The 16454-nt window shown below is 36.2% G+C and overlaps 1 protein-coding gene across 20 annotated transcripts in view; it reads left to right on the top strand.

Moving 5' to 3' along the window:
- Positions 1-16454, top strand: part of SOX5 (SRY-box transcription factor 5) — a 1017940-nt gene that overhangs the window by 71169 nt on the left and 930317 nt on the right. For 2 of the 20 annotated variants that reach the window (XM_045062615.1, XM_045062626.1), the window contains exon 1: positions 9110-15825. The exons of the other annotated variants lie outside the window; for them this stretch is intronic. The gene's annotated coding sequence lies outside the window, so the exon portion shown is untranslated. Of the gene's footprint in view, positions 1-9109; positions 15826-16454 lie in introns of those variants that run through there. 20 annotated transcript variants of the gene reach the window in all.

The raw sequence follows: 16454 nt of genomic DNA, 5'->3' as shown, positions 1-16454 counted from the left end.
CTCCATGCCCATTTGGGATATTTATATGGATTTTGAAGCTCTTCATGTGCCTCCAACCCACCCACACAACACCATTAAAAAAAATATGGTGTGTGTATCAAATACAGCCTGAATTTCCATGAAAGCATTCCAAAAGAAACTGTGAGTTGCCCATGTAACCAATTTTTCCCTGAATTTTCCTGTGTAAGTGGAAAAAAATAGCTCTTCGGGTTTTAGCCACACTTGGGCATACTGGCTTCATACCTGTTTCAAAATGTGCTTGCAGAGTACTCATGGTCATCTTTAAAGAAAATGCTCCATAAAAAGGGACAATAGGCTAATTTACTTTATAGTAAATAGAAGACAAATGATACTAAAAGTACTCTAAAAAAACAATCTGTCTTTTCCCTTTTTTACCCCCTGAATGTTCAATGCCCATCTCATAAACAATCTTGGGAAACCACAGTGCAAAATTACAGGAAGCAATTCTTTTCTTTAGTTAAGAACTCCATACAAGTTCAAACTAAAATCTGAATCTGTCCTAGGTGCCCTGGATACATTTTCTTGCCCTGCGTCTTGATAGAATATGTAACCCAAAGGCAAACAGTCTTTTCTCTATTCATTGCAATGTCTGTTCTGTGCTATTGTTTTGCCACCCTAATGTGACAAAGGAGCACATGAATGGCTGAAGTCTGCCTTAAACTGGAGGAGGACCCATGAACCCAAGGGAGGTTTGCTGTTAGGGTTTGGACATCAATTTGGCCATCTGTCTCTGTGGACGGTGTAAAGTGAACTTGAGTCTAGGTGTCTTCATGGGCCCCATTAAAAGTTAGAAATGTCTTGGGTGCCTTTGTGGGTTATTTTCCATAGGCAGAAACTCCAATGTGTGGTTAGCAAAGCATAAGGGAAAAATCGTCCCCAACTGATCTGGAAGAAAAAGTGAAAACATATACCCCTCTGTCTCTGCCAGAGCCTTATTTTCTGTTGAGAGGTGCCCCAACTCTTCTTTGGGGTGGCAAGGAATATGGCCAACTGGTCCCCTGAAGATGGGGAGAGGTTAATTGGATAGATGTATCTTTTTCACCCTTGACAATTCCGAGTTTTCCTTAATATCTGGTGACAAGAATCCCTAAAAGCTCCCAGCTATTTGGAAGCATGAAGGTTTTTCATCAAGTCAGATAGCCTGCAACCTTAATTGTCAGCCTTATTTCCTTTTCTATTTTTCTTCCCTCATACCCTGACTGTTCTGAAGGAGGCATGCTCTGGCTAGGCCTTGTTGGGTTTCTGCCAGGAACTGTGTGGGATGTCTAAACAGCCTCCCAGAAGCCCACTGGACCCCAGGGAATGGAAGTTCCTCTGCCCTGCTCCACCACCCCCAACAGATTTTACCACGTGCCTCTGTCTCCCATCAGCTCCCTCTTATTTGACAATTGTAGGCTTGGAAACTTGCCCCTTTTCAGTCGGACATTCAACTTTGATACCTGGCTCTGATGGCTAAGTATACTGAGATCCATAAGCATAGTATCTCTATCAAAGTCATTTAGGAAAAGAGAGTTGAAGTAACTAGAAATCAGAGTGCAAACATCACTGTTCCCCTCTTTAAGAGATTTGGACATCTGTGTTGGCATAAAAAGGTCATTTTAGGCTTGAGGGGTTTCACTTTGTTCCTTTAAGTCAGACCTTCAATGTAAACTATTTTCAACACTTGCCATGAAGAACAAATGACCTTTAGTTACTTGCCCAGAAGACAAATGATACATTAGCACAATAAATATAGTTTGCTGGGATCTCAGCCCATCCTGACTTTAACTTTCTATTAGGATATTTTAAAACTATAGAATCTTTGAAATCCCTTTGGATTAAGTATCCCTTTTTGATACTTTTTGAATTCTATGTACATTTTATTATGTCACTTAATGGAAATCACCTAAGATCACCTGTATGCTTCAGAATACATTCTGGACTTAAAAGCGGTCTGGGTAGGAATAGTGTTGGGATTACAGAATGATTTTTAAGTGTTGACAATTCTTACTTGTGACAAGATAAAAGATTTAATATTGAACATCTTCAAAATTAAAAGCAAAATTTCTAGTCTGATCTAACTGCAGTTTTAGTGATATTGTAGGTGTTTTTGTAACTCATTGATCAGGCATGAAATGCATATGGAACATATATCTGTAGTGAGAACTTGGCAACTCTTTGCAACAAATAAATAATAGGATGGGGCCTATAGGATAAGTAGTGGAGGGATTTTTTTAACCTTAAGTAAAAGCAAACATTTTAAGTCACGGTTGAACAGATCCATAATGAATCATTTAATTATCTGCATTTTTCCCTCTTTTTAAAGCCCACACCTTTGACAGTTTGACAAACTAGAAACTAAATATTTTAGTTTTGCTCCAGGGAAATAAGTCTTATTTGGTTTTCCTCTACTGAGTTTTAATTGGGAGATCAAGGTGTTCCCTGATCCTGCTATCAGAGAAGGATAAGAACCAAACTCCTCTTATCTCCTAAGTTTTGGTATGGAATGTAATGAATCCTAACATCACCCTGACTCTAAAAATGTATTGAGTTTTCCTTTTTGGTAAAAAAAAAAAAAAAAAAAAAAAAAAAAAAAGACACTGGTTACAGTAGTCCGCCCTTGTCCACAGTGTCCCTTTCCTTGGCTTCAGTTATCTGTGGTCAACCAAGGTCCCAAAGTACATGATCTTCCTTGTGAGGTATCGTCAGAAGGCCAATAATAACCTAATGCTATGTCACAATGCCTGTGTCATTTACCTCACTTCATCTCATCACGTAGACATTTTTTTCATCTGATAACATCACAAGAAGGGTGAGTATAACACAATAAGATATTTTGAGAGAGAGAGAGGGAGAGAGAGACTGCATTTACATAAATTTAATTATAGCATATTGTTATAATTATTCTTTTATTGTTGTTAATCTCTTACTGTGCCTAATTTATAAATTAAAGTTTATCATAACTTTGTATGTTTAGGAGAAAACTTAGTATATACAGGGTTTGGTACTATCTGTGGTTTCAGGCATCCACTGGGGATCTTGGAACATATCCCCCATGGACAGGGGGTCAACTGTGTTATGAACCTGATAGGTAGAGACATTTATTCATCTCCTGGCAGCTGTTTCTTTGGTAGAGACACTGAAAGTTGTGACAATGACAACCTATTTGAGTGGGACCCTGATCTAAATACTCACTGTCTTTCCTTGGGTGACATATCTCTTAAAGTACAGTGTTAGTAATTACAGAAGTAATTTTTGTTGCTCTGGGGTAATTTCCGATTTTAAATGAAGTATTAAGGAAGATTACATGTTTTTAAATAAAGAAATGGGCTATGGAAAATAGTCAAATATTAGGGTAATATTTTTTTCTTACAAATCCAGCCTCTTTGTATACCTGTTTTGTGTCCCTTTTAATGAATATTCATAAAATATTCTGTGTTGTACAAACTTTGCATGTATAAAGTCTCTTTATAGTTTTTGCCTTTTGATTTTTGTAAAAGGAACATTGCAGATATTTAAAGAATGCAGGTTGGATTTTGAAAGTTAAAATACTATAAACATTCATATAAAATATATAAAGATATATAATAGTATGAAATATAAAATATAAGCAGAGCTTATCCCCCAATTTTTTTAATTTAAATTTTATTTTCAGATAAATGAAGCAAGATGTAATTCTTTAGTTCTAATTCTAGATTATTGGAAATCTACAATGTTTTCAAGGAATAATTTAGGGACTTACCTTACTGGTGGTGTATAGAGACCTAGGCTGGTCAATGATAAGTTTTGATTAGTTGTTTTGATTAACCCCTGATTTTAGCAAATGCCTATGGCATGGAAGTTATTTTAGTGTTCTTTTCTGGGTGGCATACAGGTCACTGTACCTAATTTTCATTTATTTTCTTTAGATGCCAAGGCATCCTACAAGATGTTTTGTGTTTCTTTGTTAATTAAAAAAATAAAAAGCCAGACATGGTTGAGGTACTGTATTTAGATATCAGCAAGGCATTTGTTGATGACATTGGAAAATGTGACTTTAGAGTCAAAGAATGCTGATTACATGGGTCTATGTAATAGTGAAAACTTCTGGTGTCTTGCGAGAGGACTTTGTCCCTTATTGTGGTATACAACTCACTCTCTCATTGAGCACCTTGTTGAAAGGATGATCACATTTGAAGAGCCTTCAAGACTCCTGGAATAAATTAACAGTATGTTGCTTGACGGTATCAGAGTTCAATCTCAGCAGGGTGGAATAGGTCATTGCTACTGGGATCAATATAAAGTCTGTACACACAAGAAGACAGCAAAGAAGTGATTTCCCTGTATTGCAAGTGAAAGGGCTTAATGGCTTGAGGGGACTCAGTATGGATTAACATTATTGTGTTGTTAAGATTGTTTAGGCTGACCCCCCAAACTAGTTTCATATTGGGTTGCATTGAGAGAATTTGAGCATCTGTTCAAGGGCAGTAATACTGATATAGAAGTGCATCTATTCTGTAACATTCTAGGAGTCTTATTTTTAACTAATTTCAAGTCACACATTAAAAATATTATTGGAGATCCCAATCAGAATGATGAGGAAGCTTGAGAAGAGACAGGAGAATGCCCCAGGGGTCAAGGTGCTGGCTCCCAAATGCAAAAGACCATTGGACACAAGTGTACTTTGATTTCTTTCTTGTTCTGCCATTATAGGAAGATAGGTGTGTGTGTGTGTGTGGGGGGGGTGACGCTCAGTCAAAGGAAGAACTTTGATTATAACTGCTTCAGATTGGAGTGGGCTTTCATTAGAAATAGTGGAACTCCTGAACATAGGCCCTGGAGGTTGATTTAATTATTTGTTAGGATATCGGAGAAGAAACGCTACATCTGGTAATTGTTGTACCAGGTCACTTCTGAGTCTCCTTAGGTTCTGAGCTTCTGGAGTTCTGAGATTATTTGTTCAAAAGGGAAATGGGTTGTCAGTTAATCTATTATATATGTTGTATCCCAGAATGATAACAAAAATTGAAAAGGCCCTTAGGGAAAATTATTGTCAGGAGACATGTAGTGGATATGTATAAAATTACTATAATAATAGTTGCTTGAAAGACTCACACATTTGTAACAGGTGGAAAAGAGAAGACAAGCTTTCAGGGTTGAGAGGAGAGGTGGCAACAAACGTTTATCATGTTATACAAAGAGGTCTTAGACTTATACTAGAAATAGTTGACAATTATTGATACCTATTATATGTTAGACATTTTTGGTGGGTACTTTTAGGCACATTTTTCTGGCCATCTCAACAAATGGAAGGGGTACTTGTTAGACAAACTCTACGGAGGAATAAACCAAGTAAGTGAGTGTAGAATGGTTGTGCCATAACAGCCGATGGCAGAGATTCAGCAAAGCCTTTCTGCTCTCTTTCTCCATTACTAAAAAGTCTTGCTAGCAGTTTGGACAATTCTATGGCGTTAATGCCAATTCTGAACTGCTTCTGTCCTAATCTGCACTACTGCTGAAGTTATTTTTTTCATAGCCTCCAAGACTGGAGTTTTGATTGTGAGGGCTAGAAACTCTTGGAATTGTTGAGACACGTTTGGAGTGAAGAACCCCCAAATATTATTTTATTATCTAGCCTATGTTTTTCTTATTTGTTGAGATTCAGTATTCACATATTTCAGTCTTCATTCTGCTGTGATATATTATTAGTGCTCTGCTTGATAACTTGCATTTACTTCCTTCCTTTATTTTACCTGAAGTCATCTCTTTTTTTTTTTTTTTTTTTTGAACAGGCCATTTCCCCAGTACTTAAATGCTCTTATTCCCTTCTCCAACTATCAGAAGGTTGTGAATCCTCCCTTGAATTTCAATTTCTGAATCTGCTGTAAGTCTTTCTCTCTCTTAGATTTTCTCATCCCTTTGAACACAAAAGCATACGTTCTCCCTCATAGGTTTTTAAAATTATCTTCAATAAAGGGCCTTATGTTATTTAATTTCTTCATTCACTTATGGTTTTTTTTTTTTCCACCTTGAGATTTCTACTTTTTGGATTGAATCTTAGACAAAACAATGGGTTGAGAAGAGTACACACTGATGATGGCTATAGTCATTTGATGGACGGGCTGCTGTGTATTTGGGCTGCTGCATATTCACTGGAAACTGAATTCACAAATCATTTTGAAACAATTTTTTTTTTAAGGAAAAACAAGGATGGCTTGTTATGATGCATGTACATGTTAATTCCCACTAGGAAAATGTAACTCAACTTCTTTGGGATAATGATTTTATCACAAGGCATTCAGTAATAGTAATCTCCAAACACATGGATACATTCACACATGGACACACACAGCTCCTGTGGAAGTGTAAGTCTGAATGTGCTCAGCTGTGATCCATTCTTTTCTAGCAGAAGGGAGCAACAAATGCAGTATTCCTGATCAGTGTGATTTAAAACATTGTCACCTAGCAAAATGCAAGGTGATTCAAGATTATCTCCAATAAAGTATCTTATTTCTGTAACTCATTTTTAATTCAAGCAAACATGGTTGGTCCTTGCCCTTGAGAAGTTTGAATCAAAATTAAGAAGAGGGGAAGGAAGTCTTTAGTAAAATGCTACCTTCCTGCTAAGCCTAATGGAAACAGAGCCAAGGACCAGAAAAGATTAAGAAGCTGACAGGTTTGACTTATGAGAAAAGACTCGAACCAAATATGTATAATGTGGCTAAATGAGTACTATGCTAGGAGACATGATAAGTAACCAAATTTATTCCTTTGTAAGGCTTTTGAGACCAAAGGCTCTCCATACAGGAAGGTGATGTTTATCCATACTACAGACTTCGTATGTTTCTGGCAGACCTTTTAAGTTAGCAGCATCTTGCAGCACTTTTAAGTCAGCAGCATTTACAAACTCGAAATATAATGTACAGTACAAATATCATCAGTACCTAAGCCTTTGTAACATAACATATATCTGATTAAACACGCTTTTCTTGCATAGAGAACAAATTGTTTTAATAAAGTGTACTTGACACAGAATATTGTGTTTGTTTCAAGTGTGCAACCCAGTGATTTAGCATTTATATACACAGTACAAAGTGATTGTCATGATAAATCCAACTTATCATCTGTCACACACAAGGGTTGCATATTATTGACTATACTCCCTGTGCTGCACATTGTATCCTCTTATTTATAACTGCAAGTTTGCATCTTTTAATCCCCTTCCCCTGTTTTGCCAACCCCACCCCCTTCCCTCTGACAACTACCATATTGTTCTCTGTATTTATGAGTCTGTTTCTATTTTTTTGTTTTTTAGATTCCACATATAAGTGACATTACACAATATTTGTCTTTCTCTGTCTGACTTATTTCACTTATCATAATACCCTCTAGGTTCATTAATGTTGTTGCAAATGGCAAAATTTCATTCTCTTTATGGCTATGTATTATTCCATTGTATGTGTATGTATTATATACATTATACATCTATATACATGCATATGCTCATAGGTGTGTGTATATAGATAGATGTGTAGCTGTATAGATGTATAGATGTAGTATATACTATATTATATGTAGTATACTATATATATTTGTCTTTTTTTTTTTCAACGTTTATTTATTTTTGGGACAGAGAGAGACAGAGCATGAACGGGGGAGGGCCAGAGAGAGGGAGACACAGAATCGGAAACAGGCTCCAGGCTCTGAGCTGTCAGCCCAGAGCCCGACGCGGGGCCCGAACTCACGGACCACGAGATCGTGACCTGGCTGAAGTCGGACGCTTAACCGACTGCGCCACCCAGGCGCCCCTATTTGTCTTTTTTTAATTGATGTACAGTTGGCATACAATGTTATTTTATTTTCAGATGTACTACACAGTGATTTGACAATTCTACACATTACACAATTCCCACCGTCCTAAGTGTGGTTGCCATCTGTTACCATACAAACTTATTATAATATTATTAACTATATCCCCTGTGCTGTACTTTTCATTCCTGAGACTTATTTATTTTATAACTGGAAGCTTGCACCTTTTAACCCCCTTTGTCTCTCTTGCCCAGCTTCTCTTCCCCCCACACTCCCTTCCTCTCTGGTAACCATCGTTTTGTTCTCTGTATTTATGAGTCTGTTTCTCTTTTTGTTTGTTTTGTTTTTTAGATTCCACATAAAAATGAAATCATATGGTATTTGTCTTTCTCTGTCTGACATATTTCACTTATCATAATAGCTTCGTGTTGCTGTGAATGGCAAGATATTCTGTTTATGGCTGAGTAATATTCCATGGTATATAAATACCACATCTTGCTTTATCTGTTCATCTATCCGTGGACACTTGGGTTGCTTCCATATCATGCCTACTGTAAATAATGTTGCAGTGAACATAGGAGTGCATATATCTTTTTGAATTAATGTATTTGTTTTCTTTGGATAATTACCCAGAAGTGGTATTCCTGGATCACATGTTCTATTTTTTTTTTTTTTTTAGTTTTATTTATTTAATTTGAGAGAAAGACAGAGAGACAGACAGACAGAGAGGTAGAGAGAGAATCCCAAACAGTCTCTACACTGTTTGTGGGGAGCCTGACACAAGCCTCAATCCAACAAACCTTGAGATCAAGACCTGAGCCAAAACCAAGAGTCCGACGCTTAACCGACGGAGCCACCCATGCACCCCCATGTGTTCTATTTTTAATTTTTTGAGGAACCTTCATACTGCTTTCTGTAGTGGCTGCACCAGTTTGTATCCCCACCAGTAGAGCAAAAGGATACCCTTTTCTCCACTTCCCCTCACCAATACTTTTTCTTTCTTGTCTTTTTTAGAATCACCATTCCAACAGGTGTGAGGTGATAGCTCATTGTAGTTTTGATTTGTATTTCCCTGATAATCAATGATGTTGAGTGCCTTTGGCCATCTGTGTGTCTTCTTTGAAGAAACGTGTTTTCAGATCCTCTGCCTATTTTTTATTGTTTTTGTAAAAATACTGTGTTGTATGAGTTCCTTATATGTTTTGGATATTAATTCTATATTGGTTGTATCATTTGCAAGTATCTTCTCCCATTCAGCAGGTTTCCTTTTTGTTTTACTGATGGTTTCCTTTACTGCGCAAAAGCTTTTTATTTGATGTAGTCCCATTTGTTTATTTTGGCTTTTTTGCCCTTGCCTGAGGAGACAGATCCATAAAAATATTGCTCAGACTTATGTCCAAGAATTGACTCTTTATGTTTCCTTCTAGGTTTTTTTTGGTTTCCAGTGTTACAATCAAGTCTTTAATCAGTTTTGAGTTTATGTATGATGTAAGAAAGTGGTCCAGTTCCATTCTTTTGCATGTAGTTGTCCAGTTTTTCCAACACTACTTGTTGAAGAGACTTTTCCCCGTTATATTCCCATTTTCCCCATATATTCTTGTCTCTTTTGACAAAGATTAATTGACTGTAATCATGGGTTTATTTCTGGACTTTTTTTTTTCCTGTTCCATTGATCTGTGTGTCTGTTTCTGTGCCAGCACCATACTGTTTTGGTTACTATAGCTTTTAGTACAGAGAGAGAATATATATTTTTTTTAATTTATCAAAATCACTTTGAGAACCTCGTGTGTTGTTTGGAGACAGACAGAACTGATGAAGAAAATGCACAAATTGATTGTAAAATGAGTTTTATGTGTGGAACTTACAATATGAAATTGCCTAGAATACCAATTTATAGCCAATTTAGACTCCATATAGGCAAATTATCACCTAGTTTCTAAACAAATGTGTCAATAATGTAGATGTTCATCCCCTGAGCCTAGTACCATTCAAGTAAAATGATCTATGTGGGCAGATCACTGTTAAAAGAAGTTGAAAGATTCTATAGATGATCATTAATGCATCCTTTAAACAAAGGACTTCCTATACCATTGGAAACTGGAATAATAGTAAAGTATACAAATCCTCATTTACTTTTCAGTTTTGATTAAGAAGATGGCGCCCCCCCCCCCCCCATGATTAGCATCTCATCTGAGAGGAAAACTTATGGTGCATTTTAAATAACTGAAATAAAGTGACAAAGAATGGGGTTGCCCCAAACAAGGTTTAGTTTCTGTGATGAGTGATTCAGAAAAGCCCCTAAGAACTTTCACTGAAAGAGAAAATTGCTCAAGAGTTAAGTTAATTCACCTGGTGTTTTCACTTTCCAGAAAAATTCTGCATGCTGTTACTTTCTTTTGTTTTGTGTAAAAGAAAAAGAAACATTATCATCAACACACAGTTTTATTTTTGAAGATTAGAAAAGCCTTCTGCTTTTTTAAAGGAAAACGAAGGCATCTATCTACATTGTCTCTCACTAGTCAACAAACTGAGGAAATAAGTAGCATTGTAACTGAATTTGAGTTGTCTTAAACATTGTTTCAACTCTGCATTTTCACTGCGGTTTTCTGTATTGTCACTCTAGCTGCTACACTCGTAGCCCTGGAAATATATTTCTTTCTATGTTTATTTACGTATGTATATATTCTTATATATTGGCACACATGCACATCAAAGAACAAAAACATCCAAAAGTGATTTTCCATTAAAAAATAAACATTGACATGTGACATATATCAGTGAGATAATTTAGAGCAACCTTTTATTCACAGTACTCTTACTGTAAATTTTCAAGTGTGCAAATACAACATGTCAATTATCCACATTTGTGTGGTTTCCTGTGCTCCTTGTGGTCTTTTAAAGACACATTCTATATAAATTTTAAAAGTACTATAAAATGGAGTCGCATGAATGAAAAAATATTTTGAAATATACATTTTCTAGGATGAAGAACTTTGGAGCGTCTACTTTTTCTGTATACTTGACTCATAAATATACTGTTTGTAGAAGGGTTGGACAGACTGAAATTGAATTTCAGTGAGAAAGTGTGAAGATTTTATTCCTTAGGAGATCTAACATTGCATCCACACTGATCAAGGATTTCTTACATCTTCACTCTGATATTTATTGATATGTATCATAGTAATCGTAGTGAGTAGAATGTCATTTCTGGTAATGCTGAGTGTCAGCATTTCAAAGACTGAAAAATCTATGAGTAAAATTGTTCTTAATATGTTATCATTGCCAAATGAAAGCTGTTCTGATTTCCCCATTCTCTCCTCTAGGGAATTATACTTATCTTTCATTCTGTGTCAGGAGAAACTGTCATTTAAGGGCAATTTTTGTTCCTATGCTGGCATATTTCTTTTGTTTATGTTCTTTCTTTTCCCATATGGGAATCTGTCTCAGCGTGTGAGTGTACAGCTTATCCATGCATAAATGGCAGCATTTCTTCTACTTCTTCTGTTGTCTTAGGAGTTGTTGCTGTTTGAGAGTTGCTGCGTAGGATGGATACTGAGGGGAAATGGCAATTTTCTTCTAATGTCTGAAGTTAAACATAGTTCTTCTGTTCATGTTTTGCGTTTCTACTTAAGACCTCTCAACCTGTAAGGTTTTCGATGGGCATGTATATCAGCTTCTATGATTATAAATAATCAAGAGTTCTCTCGGATCACATTAGACAGATTTACCAAAGGATATTTTAAGAATTAATTTCAAAACTTTCTGAATTTAGTCAAATGGTCCCATACTAGCAGATAATCCAGACTGTACTGAGATTCTTGAGGGTAGATGAAAGCCCAGTGTTGAGAAAGCAGAATGGCCCCATGGTTCAGTATGTAGACTCTGGGGCCAGACTTGGGGTAAGTTAGCTAGTTAGCTAGTCAGTTAGTAGCTGTGTCTTTTTACTTCAGTTATCCTCTTCTAAAAATAGGAATTGTATAGCTCTCGGAATTAAATGAGTTAATATTGTCCACATTCTTAGAATTCTGTCTGTGTGTAAAATTTTGTAGAACCTCTATTTCATTTAATATATCTTTGTCTAAGTCCTAATATTTGCAAGTATTATCTTAAGCACTTCAGAGTTGAAGCTATATTACACCTGCTATTTAAGAAGTATGTGGTCTTGGGTTAGTTCTTTAACCTCTCTTTAGCTCATTTTCTTCAACTGTAACAGGGTTTTTGCAACAAGTAGATGAGATCCTATATACAGAAACACATATGTAGAGTGCTTAGCTAGTGTCTGATCATAGTAAACACTTAGATGTCAGCATATTTTCTAGTATGGGAGGTAAAACATGTAGAAAACAAATATGCAGGGTGGGAAATGACATGCACAATAAGAGAGATTAAGGTGTTAGCGGAGCATATTTCTAACAGGCAGCAATAGGAGGCGGAGAGGCATGGTTGGGGAAGGTTAGGAGGAGCTGGCATTTGACTTCTATGTTGAAGAATGCATGAAATTTAGACATCCTTTGTGCAGAGAGATGGCGTTTCAGGTAGAAGGGACAATGTAAATGAAGATTCAGAGTTAGGAAATCAGGTGCCTAATGAGAACAGCGTGGAGTTCATCTTGGTTAGACTGAAGGAGGCATCCATTCATACTATATCAATAAGGAAAATAGTGAGAAATAAAGTTGGGAAGGTAGATTGGGACCCGATAATAGAAGTCCTTGAATAAGTTGGATGTTCTTTGTCTGGCTTTTGAAAGATGTTTAAGCTTTCTAAGCAGAGGAGTCACGTGATCAAACTTCTCTGAATTCTTTCAGGATATTGTCATTTTGCGTTTATAAGTAGGACGGAAGGGAGATGGAGATCCTGGAAACAAAGGCATTTATAAGTAAGGTATAATGGAGAAGGGCTTGGGCACTGGTTCAAGCAAGAGATAATGAGGTCCTGAGCTAGTATGTGAGAATATGTAGTGGAAGGAACAGATGGAAAGAGACATTGCAGTGGAAGACTTGTCAAGACTTGGCAGCTGGATGTGGAAGGTGAGAGGATGGACAAATAGTGCTTCAGAACTGCTGGTTTTAGGTAACTAAGAGGCTGAAGCTGCCATTAACAGAAATGGGGAACACAGGATATAGAGCAGGTTGAGTAGGAATAGGAACAGTAATAAGCTCTGACCTTTGTTTAGAATTCATCAAGCTCAAGATACTGACTTCATCCTGGCCACCTGGGGAGGGGGCGCTCTTCCTTTAAGTAGGTGGGAAAGAATAGAGTTCTTTTCAAAAACTGTGAAATATGTGAATGGTCAGTAAATATTGCAGTGTTCTGATAAAATTATTGAGTTACAGCATTATAGAAGACTCCTTTTGTTTCTACTCCTTTCAAGAAAATAATGAGAGAAGTACAGACAGAAAGATGTAAATGTATTCTTCAGTGATCTTAATGGATAAATGGAAATCTGTTCCTTTAGGAACTTGAAGTTTGAGTGTCAAATACCGTAAATTGTGTTTAAATAGTGGTGAGACTTTATGATATGTCAGGTGAAAGAACAAAATTCAAGATTAATTCTAGCATCTCAATAGTAATTTAAAAAGGTCTTTCAATATAGTACCAGAAACATTGTTTGGGATGTGACAAGATAGATAGTCCTCAATTTTGGATTCCTTAGGTGTTGGACAAATTCACTTTTTATGCTTAATTATATTTATTTTGAGGGTTTTTTTTGTAGAGTTGTCTTTTTTTTTAGCCTCCTTACAATCAATTTGGTAAGTAATAAAATTTATGATTCTTAGGCAAATTATTTAATTAACTGGTAGCTTCCAATTGAAGGTAACTTGATTTGCTGTTTTGTTTTTGTTGTTGTTGTTGTTTTAATAGGCTTCATGAGAAAGACAAACCGTACTGATCACTTAGAATCTAGCATACTGTGCTTTTAGCTAAATGACTAATGCTTGTATCTAGATATAAAGAAGTATAAATACAAATAATAAGTAGATAAGAGGTAAATACTTAACAGCTGAACAGTGTTCACCAAGCTTTTCAATTTATAATACTATGCAACACAAGTGAAAGTATTATCTCACTCCAAAGAGACCCTGAAACCCAGAGAAGTTAAGGGATTCACCTATTTAAAAGTTATTCCTTATAATCAAACTGAGACTGTCATTCATGTACAGTCATGAAGAATTTATATTTTCAAAATGCATCTTTCATAGCCAGGGCATTTAATGTTTCTAAAAGCTGTTTGGTCTAAATGACCAAACAGTGGTCATTTTCAACACTCTGATAGTGAAATTGTGATTGTATGTGAGTCATAAAATTCTTTCACTAAATCTAATATGTAGCAATATATAAAAAATATTTAAATCTCCATCCTAGAAGTTATGTATGAGTATGCAAATAGAAATGGTATTGGGAGGCTCTTAACCCACTAATTCTGGAATGTTTAACCTTATTTCTGAAATGTATCATGAAACTTTCCTCAGGTTGGAATTCTCATTCTTGTCAATCACTGAATCACAGACTAGATCTTCAATGTAATTTTAGTCCATCTCAATGGCAGACATTTATTTTTCCAGTAAACTTTGTGAACCTCACTGTGTCAAGGGATGAAACAGACACCAATGGGATACTGTCTTTGCCCTCAAGGAACTGTTGGGGGAGGCCAAGGCCGGCATGCATGCGGTGTGGTGTGCTTGCTGACAAGAGGGAAGGTGGAAGCAGAGACAACCAACCATAAGAGCTGGGCTGGAGTCCCACTCGCTTCTAGCTGTCCAACTTCCTCTTGAACAATTACCGCAGTGGTAATTGTTAGCCACATCTTCTGTTGGTCAGTTTTCATTGTTAAAAGGCTCTTTTGCCTTATTTTGTTTTGCTTTAATGGTTGACCAAAAATTGACCACCTTAGAACATCTCTTTGTGGGTCCTCGTTGAATTCTCCAGAGCATCACTGCACTCTACACCAGGGCTTTGCAAACTATCCGTGATGAGGACCGGTTTTGTTTTTTGTTTTTTAACTTCTAATCTGTCATGGACTGATGCTGTTATAAAATGCCGTAACCATGGATTTGAAAAATGGAAAGGAGAAATCCAAAGATACACAAAATCCAAGCCCTGATTTTTCCTTGTTAGATTCAACAGACATGAGGGGACTCTGTCAAGTTGTTACAAACTTTTCTATGTCTTACTCTTTGATGCTGTACGTCTCTCCTTGCAAACAAGGAACAGTTGGAGAAGGGGCAATGACACTCAGAGCATACACCAGGTAGCACTGCTCAGCATGCTAGGCTTTCTTTCCAGGGAGCTGATGGTAAAGTTTTCTCTTCTGTTTCTAATTAAATTTTAGAATTAGCCTATTGACTTTCCTCTAATAAAATGCATTTTTCTTCGGTATTGATGAAATTTAGTCTCTCTCTTGCTAGGTACTCATTGTTCTAGTACATTGTTAATACACAGAATGGCCAGAGCCAAGAAAACAAGGAGAGGTGATAGTGAGTGGTCCCCACACTTAGTTCACAGTGTCTTTTATTCCTTTCCATATCACGCTCATCACGATCAGTCTTCAGCTCAGTTTACAGACATTTTTTGGTGCTTATTTATTGCAAGATACTGTGCTAGGTGCAGGGGATATTTAGATGGATAGCACGTGATTCTTACCCTCAAAGTGTTGCTCCTGTGGGAGAGACTGACCAACTTCTGTTTTTGTATATGTTTAATACACTCAATTTTGATATATTCATAAAAGTGAGATAAAATAAATGTTATTAACTTGATAGTTATTGAATTTTACTATTTTTCATTTCAAATGAATTGTGAAATTTTTAGATGTAGGTATAGAGTGAAGCATATGGCAATATAAAATTATTAAAATCATGATATAGTGGTCTTCTAAATTTTTCTTACAGACCACATTTTCCCCATGATAACTATCAAGACTTAAAATGATATTGCATTGGGTGTGCCATCGACATGGAGTTATTCAAACAAGATTTTAAGGCACCAGACATAGGCAACCAGTTTTCTTGGATTATAAGTCAAGTTATTTTTTGTTAGGTAAGTCATTCTAAGAAGGATTATGTTTAATAAATCTTGTCAAGCCAAGCATCTAAGCCAAAGTTAAATATACTTAATAGTATTACTATTTATGCAACAAAATATGTATAAAACTATTTTATTTCACATGTAAAAATAATTCTTCAAATTGGATAATTTAATTGATTTCTAGTTGATATCCTTCAGTCATTTAGTAAGGCTTTTTTTTTTTTAAACTCTATTTTATTTATTTTGAGAGAGAGAGAAAGAAAGAGTGAGGAAGCTTGAGTGGGGCAGAGAAAGGGAGAGAGAGAATCCCAAGCAGGCTCCACACTGTCAGTGCAGAGCCTGATGCAAGATTCAGTTTCCCAAACTGAGAGATCATGACCTGATCCAAAATCAAGAGTTGGGTGCTTAACTGACTGAGACACCCAGGCTCCCCTCAGTCATTCAGTCCTTAAGAAGACAATAATTTATAGCGTCCTTTATACTAATAAAATATATTTAAGTAAATGTTTCTTTAAAGTTTAATATGCTGTACCAACATTGGACACATTTTTGATTAATCAGGAATTTTATCACATATATAAAGATTTTACTGTTTTCCTGAGTAGTGCTCAGTTTTCCTCTTTTGTGTATCCACATAGCAG

Source organism: Felis catus, chromosome B4, assembly GCF_018350175.1.
Source record: "Felis catus isolate Fca126 chromosome B4, F.catus_Fca126_mat1.0, whole genome shotgun sequence".
Taxonomy (NCBI): Eukaryota; Metazoa; Chordata; class Mammalia; order Carnivora; family Felidae; genus Felis; species Felis catus.
This window is presented reverse-complemented; position numbering and strand designations above follow the sequence as displayed.